The sequence below is a fragment of the Gopherus flavomarginatus genome, chromosome 4 (genome assembly GCF_025201925.1).
Source record: "Gopherus flavomarginatus isolate rGopFla2 chromosome 4, rGopFla2.mat.asm, whole genome shotgun sequence".
Lineage (NCBI taxonomy): Eukaryota > Metazoa > Chordata > Testudines > Testudinidae > Gopherus > Gopherus flavomarginatus.
In genome coordinates, this window is record NC_066620.1 from 63,374,408 (window position 1) to 63,387,946 (window position 13,539).

Genomic DNA, 13,539 nt, shown 5'->3' on the forward strand with positions numbered 1-13,539 from the left:
CCCCAAAAGCTTACAGTCTAAGGGAAGCTTCTCTTGCACCAGGAAGTATTTGCCTCCTGATCAGAGGAGCCTCAGAGGGGTCCTTTCTTGCTGCTGCCGCCTGCAGCAGCACCCACTCCTGCATTTCATTGCTCAGAAAGCATCAGGCCCTCCAAGTTCTTAGTCTGTTATATCTCCTTTCCGTCCCATCTGCCCACAGGACAGGACAGAACAGCATAGCAAAGTGAGGAATTTTCCAGCTCCAGGGAACTGAAACAAACGGCTCAATTCCTTCTATGGAAATTGCATCCCCTTAAGTATTTATTTCTGGCCCTGCCTGTCCTGTGTGAACCCTCTCCCCCGGATCCCAGAGGGAGAGAGAGAGAGAGAAGAGACCGAACCCTGCTGCTATAACTCCAACATCCTTCAGCAGAAATCCGAGAGAGACCCTTGTATGTTATGACCCTCTCCTTCAATTTCCATGCAACATTTAAGGAGCCAGGAAAAACAGCACAGCAAGGGACTGTTCACTGATATTTGATAGAGTCCCTGAGAAGCAACAGCAGCTGGACAGCTGAACTCAAGACTTGCAGGATCCTGGGAATTCCACTCCAGTACCTGTGGGAGCTCTAAGAGCCCCTCGCCCACCCACAAGTTCCTGGGAATTCCCTCAACACCTCTCTCTATGAGCCTGTCTCCTGCAGACAAGATCCCAGGAAGTCTCGCTGTACCTGCTGAATTGAATCAGGCAAACTCTCGGATCTGAGCTTATCTATTTTAATCCTTTGTTACATATGAGGAAGGATGATCGGGGGTAGGGGGAGAAGAGGACAAATCAAATCTAAGTCGTCCTGCCTCTGCAACAGATGTGCTGTGTGATCTTGAGTGAGACACTGCTTCTCTGTTCCTCTCCCCCCGCCCACTCTGAAAAATGGAGGTGACACTTCCACAACCCTCTCCCAAAAGGCAGGGGAAGGTGATCTGTGTTAGGCTGGGGAGAGATAGCTCAGTGGTTTGAGCACTGGCCTGCTAAACCTAGGGTTGTGAGTTCAGTCGGTAAGGGGTCCATTTAGGGATTGGGGGATTGGCCCTGCTTTAAGCATGGGGTTGGACTAGATCTCGAGGTCCCTTCCAACCCTATGATTCTATGACAGTGCTGTGTTTTGCGATCCTTTAAGTCCAAGCATTATTACAAGTATAATAAATTAGCCTATTTTATCCAAGGATTGTTGAGCTCTATCATCCCCATTTCACAGATGAGAAAACTGAGGCATAGATTGACTAACCCATTTATATCGTGAGACAGTGGCAGAGACTGAAGAAGGCTATTTTTATTAGCATGTTCATCAATAACCAAGTCCTGTGTACTCTCTAGGAGCCAGTCCTGTGAGCCTCCAATGCACATGTATCAGAGGAGTCCTAGAGTTATCCTAGCTAATGTACCTCTGTTGGAGGCACAGTTTAGGGAGCACATGATGCATGAAGCTATTGCAGCTGCTGTATGCCCACCACATATAACCGCATGCACAGCAGAGGCAGTACAGGGGTCCAGAGTTCTCAGCTATTGAAGAATTTAAAAGAGTTTCAATGACATGTTCAATGACTAGCAGGCAATTTCTATTGGGAAGTGGCTGTGATCAGAAGTCAGATCCTTTGACTTGCAGTGGTCTGGAGTATAATAGACGCACTACATGCATCTGTTGCCATTGAGGTGGAAGACCCCTCAGATACTCTAAAAAATTATGCTGTCATGTCAGCCTGACTGCCCAGGGAGGAAGGATGCATGGAAATGTGTCAAAGACAAGGCAAGCCATACCCAGCCTCCCCTGACTTGCGCAAAGCATGGGATCCTGTCAGCAGGAGGTTCCCACTATACGTCTTTGGCTGCAGCTCTCCCTCCGCCCGTGATTCTTCACTCTTCTCAGCGACTCCCCATCCACTCGGAAGGAGAACGATAGATTCCAGACATTCACTGAGTATTTCTTCATCTGGAGCTCTGTGAGCCACTTGCCTCATTTCTGCTGGGAAAGTGCCTTGAAGGTTGTTCTCTACTTTATTCCCCTGGCACTCTCAAAGACTTGACTGATCTGGATTCCCTCCAAAGCCTCATCAGCTGGCTCCTTTCAAGTGGATTTTTAAACACAGGGATGAGCAAGCTGGTGTGGATGAGATAACTGACCCATACCTCCACCAATCCCAGGAACATCCCCTACTCTTCTCTATCCCTAGCACCCCTCTCTCCAATTAAATCTTTCATGGTTATTGACATAATTTTCTCCATCCTCTTCAATGTTCTTACACTCTGTCCTTCCTGATCCCAGCTGGGGCTAGAATAGACAAGTCAAGGATGGGAGTGGGCATTTTTTTGCTGTTTTTGTCTATGAGGGCACTCAGGAGTACTGAGGAGATCAAAAGCCCCCAGACTGTAAAGCATCTTAACCAGAGGGCAAAGGGCAGATGCCCTTGAGAGCAGGGAATGTTGTAGAGGCAGCAAGGTCTTTGTTGCACTTCCCTCTTCATCTGATCTTAGACAACATATAGACAAAAGTAATGGATGAAATGTAACAAGGCGGTGAGCACTTGAGCAGTTCAACATTTTCCAGCAAATAAACGTCCCCTGAAAAAAGTAGTTTTGATCGACCCAGAACTATGCATGAATCTAGGCTGAAAAGATTTTTCTTGGGAGTGTGTGTGTGTGTGGGGGGTCCCCTTTATAAAGTTTAGCCCAGTGATTTGAGTACTTGTCTAGGATGTAAAAGATTGAGGTTTGAATCACCAGTCTGGAGCAGGGACTGGAACTCAGCTCTCCTGCACCCCACCCCACCACAAGTGCCCTAACCAGACTATAGGCTATGCAAGGGTGGGTTGCACACAGTTTCTCCTGTTAAAGCTAATCCATTTTGTATAAACACAAACATTCACTGTGCCAAAGAGTGTGTCAGTGTGACTCTATAGCCTGGGAATTAAGACACTCACCTGGGAGGAAGGAGATGTGGATTTAATCCTTCCTCTGAATCAGGCTAAAGGTTATAATGGTAGGGGGATGGGGGCAAAGAGATGGACCCAAACAGTTGCCAGCCTGAAATTAATTTTACTGATTTGCAGACAAATTCTTAACATTTCTGGAACTGAACCAAATATTTTGCCTGATTTTTTGGTTTGCCGAATGAACAAAAATTATTCGTGCAGCTCTAGTTGGCACATCAGTTAACACCATAGAGTTTCCTTGGTTTGATTTTTACTAAACACATCTTTGACATCTGGGCCTGAGTTTCCGGGTCTTTGGGGAGATTGGTTCATAGGAGACAGACATCGTACTTGGAACCTCCTCCATGGCCCAGTCTAAGGAGCCCAGTGCAACAAGGTGAGGAGATGAGCCCCTTTCCAAATACCATGCAATTGGTAGGTAGTCCCAAAAGCCAGCAGCAAAGAGGAACCTGCACAGATGACATGAAATCCAGTCCACAGCTGTCAAAGAAGCTGAAGCAATGGGAAAATAAGTAAGAAACCAAAGAAAAGTTATTAATGAAGATTTAATGGATTTCAAATGTTCAGATAGAGCTATGGGCTATCATCAATCTTATTCCATTCCCGCCTGAAACAGGGTTGGAACATTACTAGAAAGAAGTTTCTGAAACCATTAAAAAGCCGTCAGGGAGCAATCCTTCCTGTACCATTCACTACCCCAAGAAATCTGGGGTAACACCTCCATAGTCCAAGAGATATCAAAAAAACACTGCCTGAAAACCACAGTGCTGTAACATAAGGAGTCAATTGTGAACTCTCTCCATAGCACATCAAACATGAGGCATTCATTCATTCCCGCAGAGTCAGCATTGATCTATAAGCTGCAGCTCTGTATTACACTTTCAGTACCATCCAGTTAAATCAGGAAAACATTTCCAGGGGACTGAAAGAACCAGATACAGTGAGTTGTGAATCTATTCTTGATCATATCATGGTATCAGGCACTAGGATAAAGGCTCAATAAGTGAAGTAGTACTGTAACTTTGCTTATATTCTCTCTCCATGCACATCACTATATTAATACAATTCCCTGCAGATGCTCACAGACAACCACATGCAGACAACTGTATGTTCCCATAGCCACACCCAGCCTCATACCAACGTTCATCCAACCAGACCCCTATATAAACACTGCAAGCCACACACCCTCATGCGTCCAGCTACAAAGTCATATCAAAGGTGCTTAAAGGAGTTGCTCTGATGAATTTGGGGAAGCAGAGGTGAATGGAAATCTCCATTACAATATGTGGGCCTCATGCTGCCAAGCATTGCAGCACAGTCTATTCCACTTAAGGGGCCATGGTGGTGGGTATATTGGGGGGGTGGGGAAGCAAGCAAGAGGATAACAAAAGAGGATTTTAAGTAAGCAAGAGGTGAACACTGATTTTCTTTTTGATTGCTCAGCCTTTAATCCATGTGTCTTATTAAAACTTTCATACTCCTAAGAGAAATCAATAATTCAGAGGTCTGGCAGAAAAGCCAGCACAGAGGGCTTACGATGCCACAGGGATTCCAGTACTGATGAGGTTTGTTTTTGGTTCCCAGAATAAATATGACAACATGTAAGTGTAAAGTGTTGCTCCTTTTAGTCAAGAATCTCAAAAGGACTTCAAAGATTAAACTAACTATACCTCTCGACTGCACTCCGTAAGACAGGAAAGAGAGCGTGCGTCTCTGTCTGACAGATGAGCAGAGATGAAGGACCAGACTTTTGAGAGAGCTCAGCTACTGTTTAGCCATGAAAATAAGGGGCTAGATTTTCTAAAGAGCTCAGTGTGTTCAAACTGCTTTTTTGAAAATCCAGCCAGAAGCGTCACAATGGGAGTTGCTGGGGGCTGAGCTCTGAGAAATCTATCCCCAGTTGTCAATACTAAGCACCTGCCAACCTGGCAGGGTTGGAACTCTGTTGAAAATCTGGCTCCGCAGAACTTGCCCAAAGTAAAATAGCAGGGCAGTAGAGAACCAGAAATGGAGTCAAACAACCCCAATCTTTATTCTCCTGTTCTTATTACTACACTGCTTTGAGAGAGTTTCACATCAGCTTTTTTCTGTCCAAACTAACTGAAGCATCTTAAAAATAAATAGCCACTAAAAAAACACTAGCTATGGTTCATCTTTGTTTTATTCCACCTACTAAGAATAGCCAAATTAGCTTCCTGAAGTGTGACACTGTGTGGTTGCCTTAGGCCCAACATTTACGTGCAAAATCTAAAATACAAATCATGATGTCATTTGTATGTTTTTCTTTTAATAAAAACTTTTTTTTGTTTGGATATAAATATATCCCTGTAGTGTTTCCAACCCGAACAGTGGATGTGTTAGTGAAACTGACCAAGTTTCTCTTTCTAAACCGATGCAGCTAGTAAACAAGCAGCATAAAGAGTGAAAAGTAACTTCAATTTTAAAAGTTATTTCAGAACATTAGATAATTAAATCTATAATTTGTTGAGACTATACTATATTTAATAGGACAATGTTTTGTTTTTTATAAGCTCAGAGACATAGGCCATAGTAAATACCTACAGGTATCAATGCATACTTTGCAAAAATGCTTTAAAGTAATAACTTAAATCTAAAAAAAAAAAAATTACTCCAACATATTCAGTTTGTCCTAAAGTTGAGATTCAGCCTCTTGGCTTTTGTCACAATTTGTACATCACTGATACACATTCTCTCAATCCCACCTTCAAGCCTAGGTTAAAAAAAAATAAATAGTCCTTCCTAGACTGATCCTCAAGTTAGACACTAACCACAAAAATTCACAAATCAGTCTTCCTAGAGGTCCCATGGATTCCCAGTTGGTCCAAGGGAAGAATGGAGAACCTGGAAACAGATTTTGCAAAGCTTAAAGGAGTATGGAAAAAACTACATCAGGAGTTGGTAATGGGATACAGAACCTCTTCCCACCAGGTGAGTGGGCCAAAATCAGTTGTAATAATGACCATCTGATGGCTGTTCATATGAAATGAGTTGGAGGAGTCTGGTCAGCTCATAATGAATGAGACACTGAATACAATATTTATTCTTTGTAATAAAGTAGCATCCAGGGCACTAATCAGCATTAGCAAGGCACATTTAGGCAAGCAAAGCCCCTGATCTGAACAGCCCACAATCTAATTACCATCACAATTGTAACTAATTGCCCTGCTGCTGGCAAAGGATGAAATTGAATAGGGAGACTGAAGGAGGCTATCGGTACTGTAGATCAGGGGGAAAACAATGGTAAAGAGCAGGTTGGTAGAAGTTAACCCTGTTATTGTCCAAGCTACACTGATTCTGTGGATAAACAGAGACATTCGGTCTTCAGGGCTGTCTGTTTGGCATCTTCTACCAGAACTAAAAATTCACTTGAAGAAGGAAAAATGAAAACGAAAGACCATGCTCACTTGTGAAGCTGCCCAGGATTTGGGAAAGATAACTCCACTTCACTGGGTGGAACACTTAACTGATTAACGTAGGAGCCAATAGAGGTATGCTAGCCCCAGTTCCTCACGCACCTTTCTTTTCAAATGAATACTGCTGGGGAGTGGGGACAGGCACATCAAATCATGTCCCTTCTCTTTTTATTAAAGAATCAGATTGCTATCAAATATTTTGTTTGCCTACCAGTAGATAAAATTGCACCTTTGAAATGTTTTCCCAAAAAACCCATTCATAAGCAAATGCTTAATTTCCAGTTTATGTTCTTTAGTCAGAATGTTTTAGTTCTAGTAAAATAAACTCCCAAGAAGTGGGAGGAGAAAAAACTCCTTCCCTTCCCTTGGTCTCATTGCAATATTCTGGCAACTGCCTAAGTCAAGGGCAGTCAGAGCAAAGGTGAAGCAATATAGTACTTATAAAACTGCCTCTAAGGGAATTGGGGTTTATTTTTTTTAATACACTGAAAATGATAACACAAGAACTTTTCATCTGGCATTTGTTTGGGCTTCATCAGCTGCTGGAAAAGATCATCTTAGCTGAAATTACAGGGCTTCTCCATTCACTTTCAGTGGATTTCAAAATAAACACAGCTATATGATCGTGCCTCTTAGTAGCCAGAGCTAGGTAAGCTTACATGTGCCAACACATTTAGAAAGAAGCTGCAGAGCTAGACATAATGAGGCACGCACACAACATTGTTTTATAGTTTAACCACCAGGTTGAAACAAAGCCTCTGATACTAATGGGAAAAGCTGGAGGGGAAATCAGAAAGAAGACTCTGCTTGTCCTTAGCCCACCTTTCTATGCATGGGTATTGCATTAGGCATCACATAATATGGGAGATCATTCAGGTGATCCCTGCTCACCCACCCACACCACTCAGCCTGCCAAAGACCAAATATTAGACCCAGGAGAGAGACAACAGTGCAGGCAGCTGAAAATGATGAGCGACGAAGGACTTAGTCATTAGTTACATTTCCTATATGCTCCTCTTCACACATCAGCAGTTCTGCCATAAACACCTTAAAAATAATAAACAGGACAGCATGAGAGGAAGGTAAATTGGAAACTAAAAAAAGTTAAGCTCTCTTCTAATGATGGAGTTGAGAGATGCGGTGCACTGACTCTCAGCAGCACCTCGGGCTTTTCCTTTTAATGGGGATGCTTTATAATCTCTGGTCTTTTGAAATTCTCCGGTCACAAAAGGGAGGGGGGTTTCCAATAGGGTGTTTCCAGTTGGGCCCAGAGACTCTGGAAAACGCTCTGTCCTCCCTCCCCCACTTCATCACCTTGGTCCAAAATAGTCTCAACCTGATGACCTTCTGATCATGCTGCAAAGTCATCACTTATTTGACAGGGGGTTTTGGTTTTGGTGGGTTTTTTTCTTGTGGGGGGGGACGAGGAGTTTGATAGTATGTTCCTGGAATAGAGAAGGAGTGGGGAAGAGGGACTTTCCTGTTGCTTCGATTTATTGGCTGGCTGAGTTCATAGTTATTTGACTAGGATTATTTAATGATGCTGGGTGGTCATCATTGTGTCCCTGTAAATTTAGATAAATGTTAGGGCAGCTAAAAGCTGTGTGTGAGACTAGTTTTCATTGTTGCTTAACTAATGAAATGATAAAAAAAACCAATCGTATGTCCACAGACACTGAAGTTCTTGGGGAAACTGCACAGATGTGAGAGGAGGAATGGAACTCAGAACCACAGGCTCTGCCAGTAGAGATGACTAAATACCAGCTGCACTATAACAGCCAGTAGATGGCATAATGAACCCCACAGAAGACACAGACATATGTAAGCACTGGCAGGTCTGATATAATCTATCCAGAAGGGTCAGTCAGGACTAGCTGCATTTGGGTATCTTGAGCAAAAAGTTATTCTTGGGAGAATCTAACCCTTCAATCTCTTTCCCTCACTGCCTCCAAATCCTTTTAATCTCATCTCCTGGCCTTCATCATCTCTTAGGTCAATATGGTCTTGTAGCAGCACATGCCAATTATACATTAAATTCAGGATGGTCCCCCAAAGTGTACCAGCAATTGGAGGTTCCATCCACTATGAATTTTCCAGACACTCTTGGGGCAAAGGTGCATTCATTCACACAAGCCACACAGGGCATCAATACACGTATAAGGAGGCCTGACAACCCATCCAGTAGATGGTAGTGCTGCAGATTCACAGAAACAAATGTTGGGCTGGAAGGGACCTCAAATGTGCATATGTTACAATGTTTAAAATTAGAACAGTCTAAATTCCATGTTTCCATCCTTCACTCACTCCTCTTTATATTCATAAAGCATCCCTTGCGCAAGGATGAAAGGGGCTTAACCAAACTGATATAAACAGAGAAACCCAAATCAAACCAATTCCATTCAGTTTTATAAACAGATAGCAGATCTTAAAGAGCAGAGCAAGATGCTATTGATATACTGGCTCCAAGAGGTGGAAGTGAGCTACTTGTATCAGGAACTTGCAAAGAGAGCAACCTGGTCAGAGGTGCAAGTAAGCCAGTCCAGTCCGGTATGGCATACCAGCAAGAGCCAGTACGCTGTGCTGGACTGCACTGGCTTCCACGGTGGGGTTGAAAGGGCTCTGGGCTGCCCGCCGCTGCGGGCAGCCCAGAGCCCTTTGAATCCCGGCCACAGCTCTGGTGGCCGGGCTGGGGCCAGGATCTAAAGGGCTCGGGGCTCCCCTCAGCGGCAGGAGCTCTGGGCTCTTTAAATCCCTGCCCCAGCCCCGCAAAGCTCAGGGTTCCCCCGGCGGCATGAGCCCCGGGCCCTTTAATTTGCCCCTGAGCCCGGGGGGGGAGGGGGGACTCCCAGCCACCTCTTCATCTGGGAGCCCCTGACTGATTTAAAGGCCTTTAAATCTTGAGAGGTCATGCCCCTTCTGGATGAGGCCACGCCCACTAAGGACTCCAGCAGGTTAAGTAAGTTACTTTCACCCCTGAACCTGGTAAATAAGAAATCAAGAGATCATATGAACAGCAGAGAGCAAAGCCAGATCCAACTCTGTTAAGCAAGCACCAAAAACCTTACAGTTCTCTTACTGCTCTCCAGGAAGCCAAGGTTCTTCTCAGTGAAGTGCTGCTATGGAAAAATATAGTAAGCAGACAATGAAGAAGTTAGCATCTCCCATAAAGAGCTTAAACTGGAAGACCTGCGAAACAAAGCCTACCAGTCACTAAGCAAAAGTGAACCATAATTAGGAACTGAACTGTCAGCAACCAGCATAGTAATGACAGGTCTCAGTCTGGCTAGACTCACAAGGTGGTGCCAGTGACAGCTTAATTGAATGTCAGACAAGAGTTCAGGCTTCATAACAACTCCAAGGTCATGGGCATCCTTTGAAGGGTTCAGAAAAGTATTGTGTGGTTACAGAAAGAGTTCAGCATGGGTGACCTTAGAGGCATCAAAACTGGGGAGGGGGGGGGGAAGAAACATTCAAAGCAGCACAGTTTTTCTGTGCCAAGTTTAAGAAAACAGAAAGGGCATCTCCAAATTTCAGAAATCACACACATATAGCAAATAAAGACGATGCAATGCAGGTGCCAGGGTAAGATGCAATCCCATAGGCCTGCTCTACACTAGAAAATTAGGTCTGTTTAACTATGTCAGTGGTGTGAAAAATCCACACTCATGAGCTGCATAGTTAAACTGAATTAAAATTCCTGTGTAGACAGCACTAGGTCGACACAAGAATTCTTCCATCTCTCCGGGAAGGTAGATTACCTACACTGAAGGGAGAACCCCTACCATCAGCATAGGCAGTGTCTACACTGAAGACTGACGGGCACAGCTGTGACACTGTAGCATTTTAAGGGTAGAGAAGCCCAGTGCCTAGAGCAAATGCCTAGTGCAAAATAAAGCAAACCTTAAAGTAGAGTCCTATGGAACATAAAGTAGCAGCTGGGGTCAATTACTCTGGACTGTTTCAATTCTAGGGATAAATTGGGGGCATCAGTCTGAGGATTTAGTAAATTGGAAAACAATAAACTGGATGAAAATCATCTACAGGTACTAATCAGTCATGTTGACCAAGAAAGTAGTCCAGGAGATGCAGCCAATAATCATTTAAACTAATCAGTAATCAGCAGAGGGCAGAGAAAGAGAGAGAAGTCAAGTTATAATGGACACCCACAGCAAGTGAACAGCCTGGCTGCTAGCAGGAAGGTCAGCAGGAGGCAAATTCACCCCAGTGTTTGATAGGTTTATCCACATTCTCAACTAAACTTGCTGCACCAACCACTAAGTTTCATGAGCAGAAAGAGAAAGTTGCTGCTGCACAGAGGTGAATCAATAGTCCTAAACAGAGGGAGATTCAGTCCTTGTAGTAAAGCCGCCAACACAACATTTTCTCCAGGGCATCCTAGCAACCAATCATTCAGGGTTTCTTTCCTGCTCAGGATTAGGCAAGTAACCTACCATCTCACCTAGTACTTATGGGCAGCCCCTTCACCTCCCTGAGAAGGCTCAAGTATCCTACACAATGACAGCAACACCTCCAGCTAAGTAATGCAATCAGGCAAATTGTTTAAAGCAGGGTGATAAAAGAAACTAGATCCATGAAATGCAAAGTAAGCAGCACCTAGACAACTGACTTGTGCCCACTAGGGAAAGCAGCAAATCAGCATTATCTTTTAAAGAGAGAAAGAATGAACAAGAACATTTAGGGGAAAATCCTACCTTGGAAACTGCATCATGTACCCACTTCTCATCCATGGATGACTGACTACCTGCCTAGTGTCTGAAAACCCACTACATCAAGGACATGCTCTCCCCTAATGACTCTCTCAGAGCCTCTTGCAGTTCAGCCATGTGACTGCGGCTCATATGCACCACCGTCCCAGCACACAGAACAGTGCACTGAAACAGTGAATGAAGTGTGGTCACAGGGTATCTGAATGAGCAGATTTCATACAGTCATTCACCCTGTTTTAATCTGCTTTTCCCATAATGGCTTACATTGAGGATTCAGAGACTGTAAATCCACCCCACATCAGGTAGCAGGAGTGAAAGTTAAGAACCCCAGACTGTCATGCAGCTCAAGACAGACCAGTACAAAAGGCACAATCCCAATACAGACACTTTGATTACCTTTGAACTTGATATGGCAGCTCAGACCCTTCTCTATCTATAACACAACTGTATTAGTTTAATAATATTTTGGTCCTATCTAGTGCCAGTCACATGAGGATCTCAGACTTACAGTCGCACCCCTATAAGGTAGCTTAGTATTTTTAAAACCCATCCATGTGTATATATGGTATTTATGATATGCTCTAACCCTTATTTTATAGAAGGGTAAAATGAGACTCAGAATGGTTAAGAGACTTGTTCAGAACAATGCAGCATAACTGGTACAGCTGGGATCAGAACCTATTCTCAATGGCTACTCCCACCCTCCTGGCCTTCCCAATCCTAATCACTTGACAATATTTGGTTAAAACATGGAAATGGTATTGGGGAGTCAGGACTCCTCGGTTCTAAGACTCCATCCCCTGCACTAAATCACTTGACCATATTTGAGACAAACTGTTTTCAGACCCAGTGCTGAAATTCCTACCTGTAACTTGGTTAACATTGAATTAGACCTTCTTGAAAGAAGCATGTGTCAGATATTCTAACAAGCCTTTTAGATTTAGCATCATCCTTCCTTTTCCTTACCCAGGCTGAATCTACATCTGCATCACAACACACAAAGTGCGACCACCATTCAACATTTTGCACATTTGCTTTAGTAGCTGGTGTGTAGCACTATTTCTCTGCAGTGCTCAAAAAGCTGTGTCAGTGGGTGAAACAAGAAAACACATCAATTAAACATTGAACTCCTTTCAGCCATAAGTCTGGAATCTCACTTTTATAAGCAGGCTCAGATTTGATTGACAGAAGTTTTATTCTTGTAACAATTCAAATCATTAACCTACTTTTGTCCCCCGAAGCGCAAAAAAATCAGGCCACTGAATAGATGCACCTACCTTTGGATGCTATACTGTAGAGGTTGCTGCATAGATGTATCATTTTTTACCACTTTATCACCATTAAGTTGTTCACAAATGAGTTTTACCAACTTCCCTGGCCAGTTTACTGTGAATTACAACCAAATGCAGCAACACCGCCCTCTGTCCGCCACTGAGAAAATTGGCATTTTGTGTCATTGCCTACCCTTCCAGATCTACCAATACATTTTATCTGAAATGCATCAATATCTATTCACCACTTGCTTAAAAGTACTTCAAAATCTGATGGCCTTTAAAGAGGTTGTTGACAGCAATCTATCCCTACTACACAGTCAACTGCAATTTTTTTTTAAAAATTGCCAAACATGAAATGTTTAAACCTTTTAAAGTAAATGACAAGTCACTTTATTTCAAACACCTTGATTTATTTTATTTTTTTTTTAGATCACCCTCTTGAATCATCCTCACTACAAAAGCCAATTAGAGCTCTTATCAGCTTCCTCCCTACTACACAGAAGCACTTGCTGGCTTTCCCCTTCCAGCTCCTGCAGCCAAGTGTTAATGTGGAAAAGGGATTTTAAAATAGAAAGAAGAATGCTCGAGATCTACTTTACATTTTTATTTTCCCCTCATGTATTCCCAGCTGCTCTATTCAGAAGATAATATAAAAAACCCAACTGCCTGCAAAGAATATTAAAAATAAAAAGAGGCTTGAAAGCTGCAGTCCAAAGAGGAGGATGTGACTTTAGTTTGACTTACCAATTTTATCCAGCTGTATGTTTTCCTACTTGATTTTTACAGCAGCTGATCTCAGCGCTCAGGAACGTCCATCCTGTGTCAGAGAGCCAGGCAGGAGTACTGATCTCCACGCTGGATGTTACTGCATGAGCTGCAGATGGGGTGGCTGCGTGTGTATACACTGTATTCGGATAAAGATCAAGAACTGTTTCCCATTCCACAGCCCAGCTACAGTGCTACAAGCTTTAGGAGGCAGGGCCTTCCTCTGCTACTGTGCTACACTTTCTTAAAGAGACAAGCTCCAGTTTGACAGGCAATACCAATGAACGGGCTCTTGAAAAAACACGAATGGGATGGTGTTTGGAGCAGGAGAGGTGGGAGTTGTGTTCTCATTGTCTGAGACCTGGCTGATAT

The 13,539-nt window shown here is 43.4% G+C and overlaps 1 protein-coding gene across 5 annotated transcripts in view; it reads right to left on the minus strand.

Moving 5' to 3' along the window:
* The window catches only part of DAAM2 (dishevelled associated activator of morphogenesis 2), a 278,539-nt gene that overhangs the window by 234,225 nt on the left and 30,775 nt on the right, over positions 1-13,539 (minus strand). The window contains exon 2 of one of the 5 annotated variants that reach the window (XM_050948439.1): positions 13,147-13,306. The exons of 3 other annotated variants lie outside the window; for them this stretch is intronic. The gene's annotated coding sequence lies outside the window, so the exon portion shown is untranslated. Of the gene's footprint in view, positions 1-12,405; positions 12,480-13,146; positions 13,307-13,539 lie in introns of those variants that run through there. One more of the 5 variants, XM_050948441.1, reaches the window with a different exon arrangement.